Genomic DNA, 15,072 nt, shown 5'->3' with positions numbered 1-15,072 from the left:
CGGCAGTGGGTAAGTAAGAAAGGAGTAGAAGTAGAGTGGCGGTGGTGGTGTAGCCATGGAGCAAGATGAGGGAACCAAAACCAGAACCCGACCCTGATTTGGGTCGCCAGATGGCCGGATGGTGGGGCGGCGGTGGTGAGCGGGTGACCGTGAATAAGAAGGAGAGAAAGAAAGGAGGAAGATAAGGAAGTTGGGCGTTGTTGGGAACGCCTAATAATAATAATAATAATAAGTTTAATTATAATAATAATAAATAAATGAATAGCATAATAATAATATTATAGAATTAATAATAATAATAATACATAATAATAATAATAATAGAGCGATATGGATCCAAGGATTTAAACGGAACCCGAACTCGAGACCTGACTCATTTAACAACCCGTGACCCGTCTCAAATAAAAGAATGGAAGTAGAATGTGAACCGAATATGAGAACCCAACCCATCAAGAAAGGAATGTACGAGCAGATGATAACTTATGAAATATATAATATAATAACAAAGTGTGGAAGTGAGAACCTAAGATAAAGATTAGAATATGAATTAATAATAATGAGATAAGTATAATAATATATATGAATATGAAAATAAATATAATAATGAAATAGGCATAATAATAAAAAGGTATATATAATAATAAATTTCGTAAAGATGCAAACTAATGAAGCCGGCTCGTTAATAAAATAAAGTTAAGCATATTAAATAAATAAGCTCGGTTTAAGAAGACTACATGTCAGTTCAGTTAGCTTAAAAGTTAACCCTGTTAACTTAGAGAATAAATAACAAACAAATATAGAAGATTAATATGTGTACGTTATTAACAGCTAGGCGGGCGCATTTGAAGAAAGGCATTACTATTAATTCGGAAAGGAATCGTCTACAGGTGAGTTCTAGCCCCTTTTTCTGTGATACGTTTTCGGGGCTGTGTGCATACTACGACGTGTTAGATTAATACACTTACCTTAAATGGTAAGTGTATAGTAGATATAATTGTGTATGTATGTCAACATTATTGAATGATTAATTTAGTATACCCGTAGTTATAATTAAGTATATTATAATTGAAGGAATAAGGGTATGAAACGAACGAATGTATGATTGTATGGTTGAACGGTTAGTAAAGGGTTGTGGACCCTATTAATATCTGCGAAGAATATAGGATTGCGGACCCTACTAACGTCTGCGAAGAATACAGGGTTGCGGACCCTACTAATATCTGCGAAGAATATAGGGTTGCAGACCCTAATAATATATGCGAAGAAGAAAGGGTTGCGGAACCTAATAATGTCAGCGAAATTTATAGGATGAAAGGCTCTTTAAAATATAGAAAGGACGCGTAGGTATTAATTAAAGAAAGTCAGATAAAGTATGGAAGGTTATATGAATGTATGTATGTATGAATATTAGAAGAATAGGTAACTAATTAATACGTATCTTTGGACGCGTATTAATAAGTGGATGCAATGTATGTTAATTAACTAGAGCTCACTCAGCGTAGCTGACTTTTAGTATGCACGCAGGTGACTAGAATGCGGCAGGTTGCTTAAAGTAGGACACGTGGCAAATAAAAGAAGGCTGGCTCGAAGAAAAGAAGATTCACGTGTTATTTATATTTAATGTTTAAGATTCATGATATTCATGTTTAAGACAAAGTATTTAAGTTATGTATGATGGTTGACTTTTATTCCACGAAATGTTTTATTTAACTCTGATTTTCCGAATTATGTGAATGAGTAAATCCAACCAGCATGAAAGTAGGGTTCCCGGGAACGGGGCCTTACATAATCGTTTTATAACAGCTATATGACCGTTTCATCAGCGGTTATATATATATATATATATGTATGTTTATATGTAAGTAATAAAATAAATGAGATAAAAATGATAATCTATTAAATAAGTTGTAAAATTAGTATGTAGAATAATAATAATAATAATAATAATAATAATAATGAACTTGTTTATGATACATAAATAATTGTTAGCACATGAATAAAAGTTATAGAGATAGTAAGTAAAGCTTAGAGAATTATTAGTTCCATAATTAGTAAAAGTTTATAATAAGATGTTTTTTATGTTTGTTTTGTTTTATCATTATAGTTATCCTTTTAATCATTATTAATTATATGTTTACCTTGTTATGATTGACGTCTTCTTACTTGGTTGATCTTCTTGATTAAGTCACAAGCGATTCGTGCTGATAACGTGTTATAATATTACCACTAAAATTATAACAACAATTATCAATGTATTCTTTAAACAATTGAAGATGACAAAAATCAAGAAAATAGGAGAGATATATATTCAGTAACTTTCGATTGTGTGTATCTTCCTTTGTTGCATAAGGTACATATATATACAACTATTATTACTGTTTAGGGGGCATACACAATAAATTTGTGTTGAAAATGTTCATCCATTCATATGGATGTTTCTTTACTTACAAGTTTATAACACTCTCTATATAAAATATATATTCTATGTTTTAAGTCGGCCGAAGTAGAGCAACAACATAAAACCCTTTATAATTTTCTTTCTTGAGTCTCACGCGAAGCCCACATAAAACCCCAGACTTCATTTGTTTCTTGTAAATAAAGTCACGAAGCCCAAACACAAACACCACTATTATTTTTGTGGCCATGTGGGCCTACGAACTCAACTAAACAAACTTCATACGTATATTTTTTTTTCTTTTATTATTAAAACAATAATAATAAAACCCATGGAGAATAAATTTATCGGGTTTTCTCATGGGCAAAAAATACCTCAACAAATCTTCCCCTATTTGTCCATGAGAAAGAATTCACCGCCCACACGAGCGAGCAACATATCTTCAATTTCTCCATTACCAAAGCTTTGGTCAACATATCGGAACAATTATCATCGGTGTGAACTTTATCAAGTTCAAACAACTTGTCTTCAATACCATCTCTAATCCAATGATACCTTATATCAATATGTTTTGTTCTTCTATAATACATAAAATTTTTAGCAAGGTGAATAGCACTTTGATTATCACAAAGAACCATGTAGCGCTGTTGTATAAAGCCAAGCTCTTGCATAAATCTTTTCAACCACAATAATTCTTTGCATGCTTCTGTTGCTGCCATACACTCTGCCTCGGTAGTAGACAAAGCAAAGCACTTTTGCAGCCTTGAACAGCCCCCCTGCAAATAACATCAAATATCCAGAAGTGGATTTCATGTTGTCCTTATTTCCTGCCATATCAGAATTCGTGTAACCAACAAGCATCGGCTCCCCATTTCCAAATGTAATACCCAATTTAGAAGTACCACGTAGATATCTAAGTATCCACTTAACTGCTTCCCAATACTTCTTACCCGGATTTGACAAGAACCGACTAACAACACCTACTGCATGGGCAATATCAGGCCATGTACATACCATTGCATACATCAAGCTTCCAACCGCTGATGCATATAGAACACCATCCATCTCTTCAATCTCTTTCTCAGAAGTAGGGCAATTTTTTCAGTTAACTTAAAGTTGGGAGTAAGAGGTGTACTAACCACATTAACTTTAGACATATTGAATCTGCTACGCACCTAATCAATGTATTGCTCTTGTGACATGTGCAACTTCTTGAAGCTCTATCTCTAGTAATCCAAATGCCAAGAATATTCTTAGCTGGCCCCAAGTCTTTCATAGAAAACGACTTGCATAACTCTTTCTTCAGCTGAACGATTCTTTCTACATTCTTGCCAACAATCAACATATCATCAACATAAAGCAATATAATTATGAAATCATCATCACCAAACCTCTTGAAGAAAACACAGTGATCAGACGCAGTCTTTCGGTAGCCTTGCTTCTCTATAACTGACTCAAATTTCTTGTACCACTGTCTCGGTGCTTGCTTTAACCCATAAAGACTTTTCTGAAGTTTACAAACATAATCTTCTTTACCCTTAACATGAAAACTTTTAGGTTGCTCCATATAGATGTCTTTATCCAAATCACCATGAAGGAATGTTGTCTTGACATCCATCTGCTCAACCTCAAGATCAAGACTAGCAGCTAAACCAAGAATCATTCTAATGGAACTCATCTTCACAACTGGAGAAAAAATCTCATCAAAATCAATACCTTTTCTTTGATTGAACCCTTTGACCACCAATCTTGCCTTGTACCTAGGCCTTGAGGTATGTTCTTCAGTCTTTACTTTGTAGACCCACTTGTTCTTCAAAGCTCTTTTGCCTTTAGGCAACTTCACCAACTCAAAGGTATTGTTCAAACAAGGAATCCACCTCATCTTGCATGACTTCAACCCACTCTATTTTATGCTTATCTTCCATGGCCTCTTTATAATACTCGGGCTCTCCCCCATTAGTGAGTAAGACGTACTCACCAATCGAATAACGAGTAGAAGGTTGACGGTCTCTCGAAGATCGCCTGAGTGGGACTAATGCAGGCATATCTACTGGTAACTTGGGATGAATATCCTCATCCAACTCTGCCTGATCTTGATTATCAACATTATCAGTACCATGTTGTTCGTCATTCTGAATATCATCTTCGTGATGTGACTTAGTATGCTGAGTAGGAACAAGATCCAAATCAATGAGATCATCAATGTACTGAGGAACTACCTGTGTCTTCTCAATATCTTTCAAACTCTGATCTTCCACAAACACAACATCATGACTTCTTACAAGCTTCTTTGAAACCGGATCATAAAGCCTAAATCCAAACTCATCTTGCCCATAACCAAGGAATATACACTGCCTGGACTTCACATCAAGCTTTGATCTTTCATCTTTGGGAATATGCACAAATGCTTTGCATCCAAAGACCCACAAATGATGATATGAAACATCTTTGCCACTACAAACCCTCTCTGTAACCTCATTATGCAAAGGAATACAAGGAGTAAGATTAATAAAATGTACCGCTGTATTTAAAGCTTCACCCCAAAAGGAATTAGGCAACCCTGCATGTGAGAGCAAACACTTAAACCTTTCAACCAACGTTCTGTTCATCCGTTTTGCTAAACCATTCAACTGTGGTGTCTTTGGAGGTGGTCTTTGATGTCGAATACCTTTCTCTCTACAATAAGCATTAAAAGGACCAATGTACTCACCTCTATTGTCTGTTCGAATACACTTGAGCTGCTTCCCAGTTTGTCTCAACTAAGGCATAGAACTACTTAAACACATCAAATACCTAATCTTTAGACTTTAACGTATAAACCCATACCTTCCTCGAATGATCATCAATAAATGTGACAAAATATAAGTAGCCCCCAAGTGTTCTAGTCTTCATAGGACCACATACATCTGAATGCACCAAGTCGAGTATACTTTCTTTTCTCTGAGGCGGATGACTATGAAAAGAAACTCTCCTTTTGCTTACCATTCATACAATGAGAACACTTCTTTAAATGAACATCTTTCACACCGTACAAGGCATCTTTCTTCAATAAAATAGACATCCCTTTTTCACTCATGTAAGCAAGTCTCTTATGCCACATATCGGTCACATCAGAACTCGTCAATAAATGAACCGAGTCTTTGGAAATCTTTGGATGTGCCATTTATAACTTTGACGTTCTTTTACCTCTTGCCACGATCGACAAACCACAAGTGAGCTTCCAAGTTCCACCACCAAAGGTACTGTGAAAACCATTATCATCTAATGTGCCTGCGGAGATCAAATTAAGTCTAATATCTGGAACATGTTTTACATTATGTAAAACCAACTCCATCCCAGTATCAAACTTCAAGAAAACATCCCCAACACCAACGATCTCTAATAGCCCATTATTACCCATCTTGACATTCGCAAAATCACCAGGAGTATAAGATGAATAAAAATCCCTTTGTGATGTCAGACGACAAGTAGCACCACTGTCAACAACCCAACTCGAATCATCATGTGCAATGTTCACCCTATCATAATCACAACAAATATAAAACTCTTCTGTGGCAGTGTTAGTTTTAGAAGTACCTTCATCACCGTCGTCTTTCTTGTGGTTGTTCTTTTTATTGTTGTAATTAGCCTTCTTGTTCTCCTTTTTCAATGGTCTACAATATTTTATCGTGTGCCCTTTTCTACCACAATGATAGCACTCAAATTCTTCAAATTTCCCTTTGGACTTACTACGGTGCTTTGCTCTATCACTCGGACCTCTACTATGGCTTCTCCCCCTACTTTTAATAACTAAGGAATCTGAATGTGAAAAGGAACCATGTGACTTTCTTCTCATCTCTTCATTTATAATACTACCTTTAGCCAATTCCATAGTAATAATACCGTTTGCTGCGGAGTCGGACAACGATGTCCTAGAAGTCTCGTAAGAATCCCGTAATGTACCAAGAAGCCATAAACCTTGTATCTCGTCTTCAAACTTAATACACATACCAGCAAGCTAATTAATAACACCCTGAAAAGTGTTCAAATGATCAGTAACAGGAGTTTCATCACTGTATTTCAAGTTTATCAACTGTTTTATCAAGAACAACTTGTTGTTCCCGACCTTCCGAGCATACAACTCTTCAAGCTTGGTCCATAAAGTACGAGCATGAATCTCCCCGCTAATATGGTTCAAAACATTATCATCAACCTACTGCCGAATATACCCACAAACCTTTCTATGCAAAATATTCCACTCCTCATTAGTTTTATCTTCAGGTTTATCGGTAGTGAACACAGACAAATAATAATCCTTCACATAAAGAAGGTCTTCCATCTTGCCTTTCCAAGCATGATACTTAGAACCATTCAAATTCACCATCCTACTTGTATTAGCTTCCATCGTTCAAACAAGTCTTAACCCAAGAACAAGAGCCGAAGCTCTAATACCACTCCATTGGGAAAAACGACCACCTAGCCACGAAAGGTAAACAAAAATGTGGAATTAATCTTCGTTAGGCTAAACTTTTTCCCGACCCGAATGAACCAATGAGGATGCAAAAAAATAGGGTATAATTTAAATGCTAAAAGGGACACAAAATTTTAGCGTGGAAAACCTCTCAAGGCGAGAGTAAAAACAACGGAACTACTAGAGCCGCTTCAAATCCACTATCACCAATAAAGGTAATACAAAGTCTTCTTTAGGTAAAACTAGAGGCATACACAAATCATCATATACTTGGCACAAACTAACATCAAGTATATGGATCAAATACAAAAGAGTGAAGGAGTAAGAGGTACCACCAACAAGAGAATATATCGATCTCTGGAATGTCTCTTATCTTCACCAAAACACCAAAGAAAACTTAGAGCACCAAAACTTCTCTTCGTCTCTCTCTCTCTATTTATCGGCCAAAGAGGAATGAAAACTCCAAAAGTTGTTCACACCTTTTCTTTGATGCGTACTGATGTGCTAAAAGTAGTTATAAAATTATTAACTAAAATTACACTAATCTAGACACTAAGTAATAATTCTAGACTCTTAACCTAACTAAAACTACTAACCGAACCTGTCGACTCTAGTACAGCTAAGTAAGTCCGGATATCGAACCCACAGGACTCTTTAAATTACGTTAACTTGCAAAATTTAGACTTAACTCTAGACACAACTATTTATTTATTATTATTGGGGGGTTTTACTAAAATCTAATATTGAACTAATATTAAATTAATCACTAAGACTTAAAGATGACTTAAACCTAGACTTAATTCAAATGATGACAAGCAACCACCTAGGCTAGAATCCCTAATGTATCAATTATCAATTAGTTGCAAAATGCATGTTATGGAACTGGGATTGTAAAATAGACGCTTAAAAGAAAACCCAAACACGACCTCTGACCATTCTCAAGAAGACACCTATGGATTTCTATTAAATTCTTAAAAACACCAGCTTAAGTAGACTCGCTTACGATCACTAATTATTTTATGACATGTACCTCTATAAGAAATCCTACCTTACAGCGCGAAAATCAAAGGTAGTTTAAAGTATTCACTCGACTAGATAAACAAGGCTGAAAAATCAAATCTAGACGGACTCCTTACGAAGAACTAAATCTAGCAAACTTAAACAACCAAGACTTATCATATAATCTATCACCTCTCAGCTATTTAGATTAGCAGCACACTTAGGCCTATTTGATTTATTAATAATGTTCCTATGGCTTTATTGCAAATCAACCATAAACTAGTAAAAAACACACAGTAGATGACCTAACAGAATCCAATCATATGACAGACAATCACCAAGGAAACTATGAAACAATAAAACTCAACAAACAATCCTAAGCACACATATGCATCGAATAAATAACAAGAAACCTCTTACTTAATCATAAACCATAACAAAAGCAAAGTCCAAACTAAAATCCAACGTTAACAAAAGTTCATCATAAACCTAGGTGGTCTAGGGGTTTAACCAACAACCATACTCAAGAACAAACCAAATAAATAAGGTTCAAAAACAGAATTCAAAAAGAAAACAATAAAATCAAACCGAATAATAATGATGCTTGGCTAAGTAGGTGCTAAACCCAAACACTCTTTGCTTAAACCAATGGCTTTCTATCTCTTTGTTTCTTTCTTTGCGGCTGCCCCTGTGTAGGGTTCTCTTCTAAATAATTCTTTTCTTGAGATATATATATTGGTCTCGTTTCTTTCTTTTGTAATGATATAACCGACCTCAAAAGCCCAAATTTACACAAATCCGCATAACTGTAGTTCAGCCCAAAAATAAATTGATTCTTTTCTTCTTTTTCTTTCATGGCGCACAGCACACTGCTCCGTCTTCATATATGTGACATGAAATTAATTCAAATGAATTTAAAATATTATTTAAAGAATTCCACGTTGATGCATAAAACTCCATTTTGCTAATTGATTGAAATCAACATTATTAAGGTAGTAAATTTTAACATATAATATATATAATTAATCATAATAAATAAGTCCTTTTTTTAATGTTTTTATTTGTCGGTCTCATGTTTAGTAAAAGTGCTCCATTTTAGCTTGTCGTCTTTAGAAACCATTAAACTCACATACGAACCAAATAATAATAATATTCAATAAAAACTTGGCTCAAAAGTATTCAAAATAGTAGGGAATATTTATATAATAATATATATATTTTCGACCATATCACGTACAGTGGATCAAATCAAGAAAGAAAATAATGTTCTCTCTATATAAAATATATATTCTATGTTTTAAGTCGGCCGAAGTAGAGCACCAAAAAAAACCCTTTATTATTTTCTTTCTTGAGTCTCACGCGAATCCCATAAAAAACCCCAGACTTCATTTATTCTTGAAAATAAAGTCACGAAGCCCAAACACAAACACCAGTATTACTTTTGTGGCCTGGTGAGCCTAAGAACTCAACTAAACAAACTTCATACGTATATATTTTTTTCTTTTATTATTAAAACAATAATAATAATGAAACTCATGGAGAATAAATTTTTCGGTTTTTTTATAGACAAAAAATATCCCAACAGTAACTTTTGTGACTTTAATGTGATCTAGAACTTTGGCATCAATACAAAGGTCCTAAAAGATGGTGTACCGCAATTTGTAACATGCACCACCAACACTTAATTTGAAACCAAATTGTCGGTAGACATTTACAATGGTGCAAACAGGGGATGATACTGATTATTAGATGTGGTTCCGGAAGTGGATATAATAATAATGAGAAAAAAAAATAGAAGTAAAAAGAAAACAAAAAACAAGGAACATGGGGGAAAGTTTTTTATTTTTATTTTTATTTTTTCTTTCCTATTCCCACTTGTGATGAATTGTAAGAATAAAGTTTTTAAATTTAAATTACGTATCAATTAAAATATAATTTTGTTTTACTATTCCCACCTGTGATGAATTGTAGGAATACACTTGAACATTAGCAAATTGGCTATTCAATTTAGATGGATTAGGCATATTTCTCTTGTTCTTTATTAATTTTTTTTAAATTTCATCATCGTATCCATTCTTTATATAATTTTAAATCACTATGTTTGTGAACTGTGCTGGTTTTTAGTTTTCAATAATTACGTTTAGTTTTCCTTTTCTGAAGTATTCTCTTATTCTACTATGTCTTGAAAATGGTTAAGTTGCCCCTCTCCAACAAAAATATGATTCTTTAATGCCCCTTTGTATATCAAAGAAAAATGAGCCACTTAGTTATAACATATCTAATAAATATTATTACTAACTTGTGTTCTTGGCCATACAGTTTTTACACACATATCTTTTACAATTTACATTTTGACATCCAAAAAATCCTTGAACATCCAAGAATGATAGGTAATAACTACATATAAATACCACAACATATCAACTCATATTAGACTCGAATATGATGTTGTGAGAACGTATGGAGAGTCCATGAGGGCCCACATTAGCATACTAACCCATGAATATCCCTCACAATATCCAAAACCGCCTCTGGTTGAGATAGTTTAAGTGCATTTTTCTTCATTGTTTTGCGCTCCCCTATATTGCTACTAAACCATCCCGCCACAATTCTAGCCATCTCCCTTGAGCTTCGGGTGAAAACACCCGCCCCGTTATTCACCACATAAGGCACATTTCCCTTTTCCTGTTCATACATTCAACACATAACATTATATACATGCATTCTGGCAGTGGCGGATCTAGGACATAATTTTAGGCGTAGCGCAAAATTTTTTTTGACCATACATTAACGAAAAATATTTGTAACCGTTTAGCACGTATGAGTAGCTGGTTTCGCGTTTCGCACGTATGGGGGCTCTGTAACGCGTTTCGCACTTCCCCAACCTGGTTGCGCACTGCATGTACCGGCGTTAAATTACCAGTTTCGCGGGTCTGGTAATGCATTTCGAGTGTAACGGCGCCCAGTAACGCGTTTCACGCATACAACCACCTTGTTATGCGTTTCACGCATCCCGGGCCTAGTTTAGCATTACGCGCGTCTCCACGCCAGATCACATGTTTAGCGCATACGGGTGCCTGGTTACGCGTTTTGTATCGGCACACGGTAACCCGTTCATGCCTACCTCCAGCCGATTATTTAAGTTGGCTTTTAAGTTTTAGCTAAATTGTATGCTTTTTATCATCTTAGGCTTTTAAAACTTTAAATTGTAAAGTTTTGGGATTTTCTAAATTTTTGAGGGGTAGCGTAATATAATTTTCAGGGGAAACGTAATACACAAAACGTAAACTTTCCACTCCACTAGAAAAGTTGAGGCGCTACCCCTCCTTATAAGGTATGTCCGCCACTGCATTCTGATATAAATTTACCAATCTAAACTCATATCAATGTAATAAACTTGAAGGTATGCATACTTGTCCAGGGATATAGTCGTTGAGGATCAATGGCAGCCCTCTGGTCAACGCCTTGGCAATTGTACTGGGTCCCACATACAAGTTTATTTCAAAAAATTGTCTCAAACGATATTATATGATATAATTCAATGTACCAAAAAAAAACTTAAATAAAAATACTTTGGTTATAATGCAATCACAAGCACCCATCCATTTCTGCATTTGCTTTTCAAATCCTCTAACCTACAACAACAATACATGTAAAAACATATGAATATAGCCTAATAAATGGGCCATAATTTAGATTTTTGGTTGGATACGATTACCTTAACCGGAATCTTCCACTCTAGAGATTCAAGAGATGAAGCCAAAGATTTGTTTTGACCGCATATTATAACCATTTGTCCAAATGGTTTTCCGGTTTCTTGATCAAGTAAAGCTTCTCCAATAGCCTTTGCGGTCTTCTTCACAGGGCCCATCCCTTCACCACCTCCCATTAACAAGACCGCAGGAAGTTTTGGATCCATTTCTAACTCCACCCTTAAGTCATCCTATAACAACAATGTAGAACTCCAAATTAGGCCAAAATAAATTTAAAGTACATAAAGCTACAAATGCAAGAAACAAAGTATCTATATTTGTGTCCCCAACCCCGTACTCCCTTATTAGTGGTTAAGGAATCCAAGATTATGGTCAAAATCACCTATATTGAGATAGTTAAAGATAGTGCAAAAAAGATTTAACCTTTTTGAGGACAGCAAGGGCAAAAGAAGGTCGAATAGGCAAGCCAAACACACGCAATTGGCTTTTGTCAAGGTCGTCTAGTAAAGCTCGCTTTGCTACCTCTTCTGAAGGGCAGTAGCATCTGTCAACCCCGGGATGGAACCTGGTTATGAATGAAGTTGTGAAAAGACACAAAATTGTTATCAAGATTCATTTTGCATACTTGGAAGTTAGTTATGTGGATAAAGTAACTTTAACGTTTACCATGTTCGATGGCATGTGTTAAGATCTGTAATAACTGTCACAAAGATGACTTTCTTGTCTAATCCTTGCCATTTAAGAACCCATAAAGGAATGTGTTGCATAAGAGGATGAACACTGATGATGATATCTGGCTTGTACTCCATTAAACCGGCTTCAACTTCCCTTCAAGTCAAGATTTTGTCAAAACGTAAAAGAATCAGAAATAATAAAATGCCACTAATAAGGTAAAGGAATGTCTTGATTAAGTCATTAAACATAAAAACACCCAAAATGCTATAGTAAGTAGTAAATGATGGAGTTAGTTAATCATGACTGAATTCACATGTGAAAAGATAAAGATAAAAATGAGGTTAAGTTAGGTGGAGTTTAAAATATATGTTTAGTTCATTGGGTAGGGTTATTGTTTAGTTTTTTTCGTTTGTTTAATAGAGTTTGACTCATATTAGGATTGGGTTATTGTGTTAGTATAAATATAGGTCTAGGGTTGGTATATTTGTGTGTCAAGTAAAAGTTAAGTTTATTAACAAAGAATCGAAACCGTGTTAGGCATAAAATATGGTGTTTTAACTGTGAAAAGTTGTCCTTAGAAAACTCAGGGGCTCACAAATACCATGCTAATCAGTGAGATCAGATAAAACACAACATACACATGGCAAGAAGTCTTTATGGTTAAAGGCAAACTAGCTTAATTATCATTACAAACATAGAAGTGATCAATCAATGACGCTGAATTGAAGTTGTAAAAGGAAATAGAAAATAATATACTTGGCATAGAAGGCAGCAAAAGCAGTGAGATACGAGTTATGTATCCAACGAGGGGACGTACTATGAAACGCGACGTTCCAAAGTTGGGCGTGTTTAACCATAACCATGAACTTATATTGATTTTCCATGTCGTTTAATGGCCACCCGGCGTATTCTTTACAAAGATCCTTGATAAATATCTATAAAATGGAAGAAAAAAATTAACATATATGAATCAACATTAAACAAGAAATAGTAAATGATTGTTGAGTTTTCTAACAAATCATTTATTCAAGATTCAACTAAGTTTACAGGTTAGCTCATATAGACCTCAAGGTATTGTTCTTAACAGCATTTTGTTCATTAACCTGAAGAACTCTCTCAACAAGAACATAAACTTTAGTGAACATGATGCATACAATACATAATCAATTTTAAGTAGAACACTGAAAGAATCACTATAATCACTTGCACGTAGCGCTTAAAAAATGTAGTGAGATAGACAAAAGGGGGTGGTTAGTTGGTTATATAACCACCTTAAAAACAATAATTACAAAGGCTTATGTTTTCTTAGAAGTATCTCCTTAAAAACAGTAATTACAAGTGTTTATGCTTTCTTAGAATATTCTACATTAAAACTCTTTTCATATTGAAATCGGATAATCATTAAAAATGTCAAAATAGCATGAATCAAGACTAGTTGCGGCCTATGTCCAAATGTTTGGTCCTAAAACAATTTCACACATTCGTTTTTCCTTAAAAAGGTTCCTTAAGAAATTAAAATAATGGAATTTCTTTCAACTTCTTTTTAATTTGTTGGGTTAGGTTGTACCCCAACAATATCATATATGTCGTATAACTTTTCACATATTATGTGGGCCATATAAGGTTACACGACCCGCATAATATGTGGAAATTGTTATACGTGCCCATATAAAATGAAAAAAGGTTTCATATAGTTGTTATACTAGGTAGTTTGCAAAGATTCGGTCCATATAACTTTACTGAAACTGATTGGTACAGCCATAGCATGGTGTAAAATGTTATGCGACCCGTATAAAACTTACACGGCCGGTATAACCTTATACGATGTGTATCTATAAGAACATACCATTTTTTTCTTTTTAAAGATTTTGAGTGAATAACTAGAAATTGTACCCTGTATTGGTCTCCAAATTCAATCTTGAAAGCATCACGGATGGCCTCGGCGGAGGCACGATGGCCACCGCCGGTATCACTCATCAAAACAAGCACATTTTTTGTTCTTTTTGCTTCACGCTCCACCATCTCCTTGGTGGGAGGCCTGTCCTCATCTTCACATGCCAGCCTATTCCAACTGCCGCCACCGACAAAACCATACGCTCCAATCCTCTCAAACACAGTCTTCAACCGACTGCTTGAAGACTCGGGTGGCCTAACCATTTTCTTCTCATCACACATAAACAGTTCAAGAAAGCCCAAAAAGAATGATTTTTGCTTGAATTTAAGACAACCCCAAAAACAAAAATGAAGAAATATTGCTGATTTTTCTTTGATTTGACGAATGGAGTTCTTGAAAATGGTTAAAAAATGAGGCAACATGCGTATACCTTAAGATTATTTTCAAAGGGAAATGGGTTTGTTTATGTATCACCAACTCGATCGGTCAGTTCTCAGGGTCTTTAAGCCATTGAAGTTCGTTTTCTGTTATAAGAAGGATGAAGTGGAGAGATACTACGTTAATGCTCGTTTGGTGATCTTTTATAACGTTGTTGATGGGCCAGGTCAGGTTTCAGGAGGAATTGGTTATCGGCCGCAAACAGCCGTAGAAGAGGTGCATTTATAGTAACGAACTTGCCTACCTTAATTCGGTGGACTTTAAATTGGTGATGCTAGACATAAACCACCTTAAAATCGGTACGAGGCTATACTGTCCATATAACTTTTGGAAACCACTTACATGCTAAATAAATATGTCGTATAATATGAGGCTTATAAAACAAATTTCTACATCATACGGTTTGCTTGGCTGCCGACATGTCATATCACCGTAAAATTAGTTAGTTTTGGTAAAATTATACAAGCTAGTATAACAATTCGTATGACACCTCATACGGGCGGGCAAT

General features: G+C 35.1%; 1 pseudogene across 1 annotated transcript; it reads right to left on the bottom strand.

The window, feature by feature from the left end:
* Positions 1–10,084: 10,084 nt before the first annotated feature.
* Positions 10,085–14,389, bottom strand: LOC143561481 (putative monogalactosyldiacylglycerol synthase 3, chloroplastic; annotated as a pseudogene). Its single transcript, XR_013140311.1, has 8 exons — positions 14,126–14,389; positions 12,989–13,167; positions 12,194–12,385; positions 11,981–12,149; positions 11,563–11,787; positions 11,417–11,479; positions 11,258–11,332; positions 10,085–10,529 (listed from the first exon to the last, which is right to left on the bottom strand). The product of XR_013140311.1 is annotated as a putative monogalactosyldiacylglycerol synthase 3, chloroplastic (transcript).
* Positions 14,390–15,072: the final 683 nt, after the last annotated feature.

The sequence above is a fragment of the Bidens hawaiensis genome, unplaced genomic scaffold (assembly GCF_021521415.1).
Source record: "Bidens hawaiensis isolate Kalapana, Puna unplaced genomic scaffold, B.hawaiensis_p1.1 tig00020689_1, whole genome shotgun sequence".
Taxonomy (NCBI): domain Eukaryota; kingdom Viridiplantae; phylum Streptophyta; class Magnoliopsida; order Asterales; family Asteraceae; genus Bidens; species Bidens hawaiensis.
Note: the sequence above shows the minus strand (reverse complement) of the source record. Positions and strands in the feature narration are given on the sequence as shown.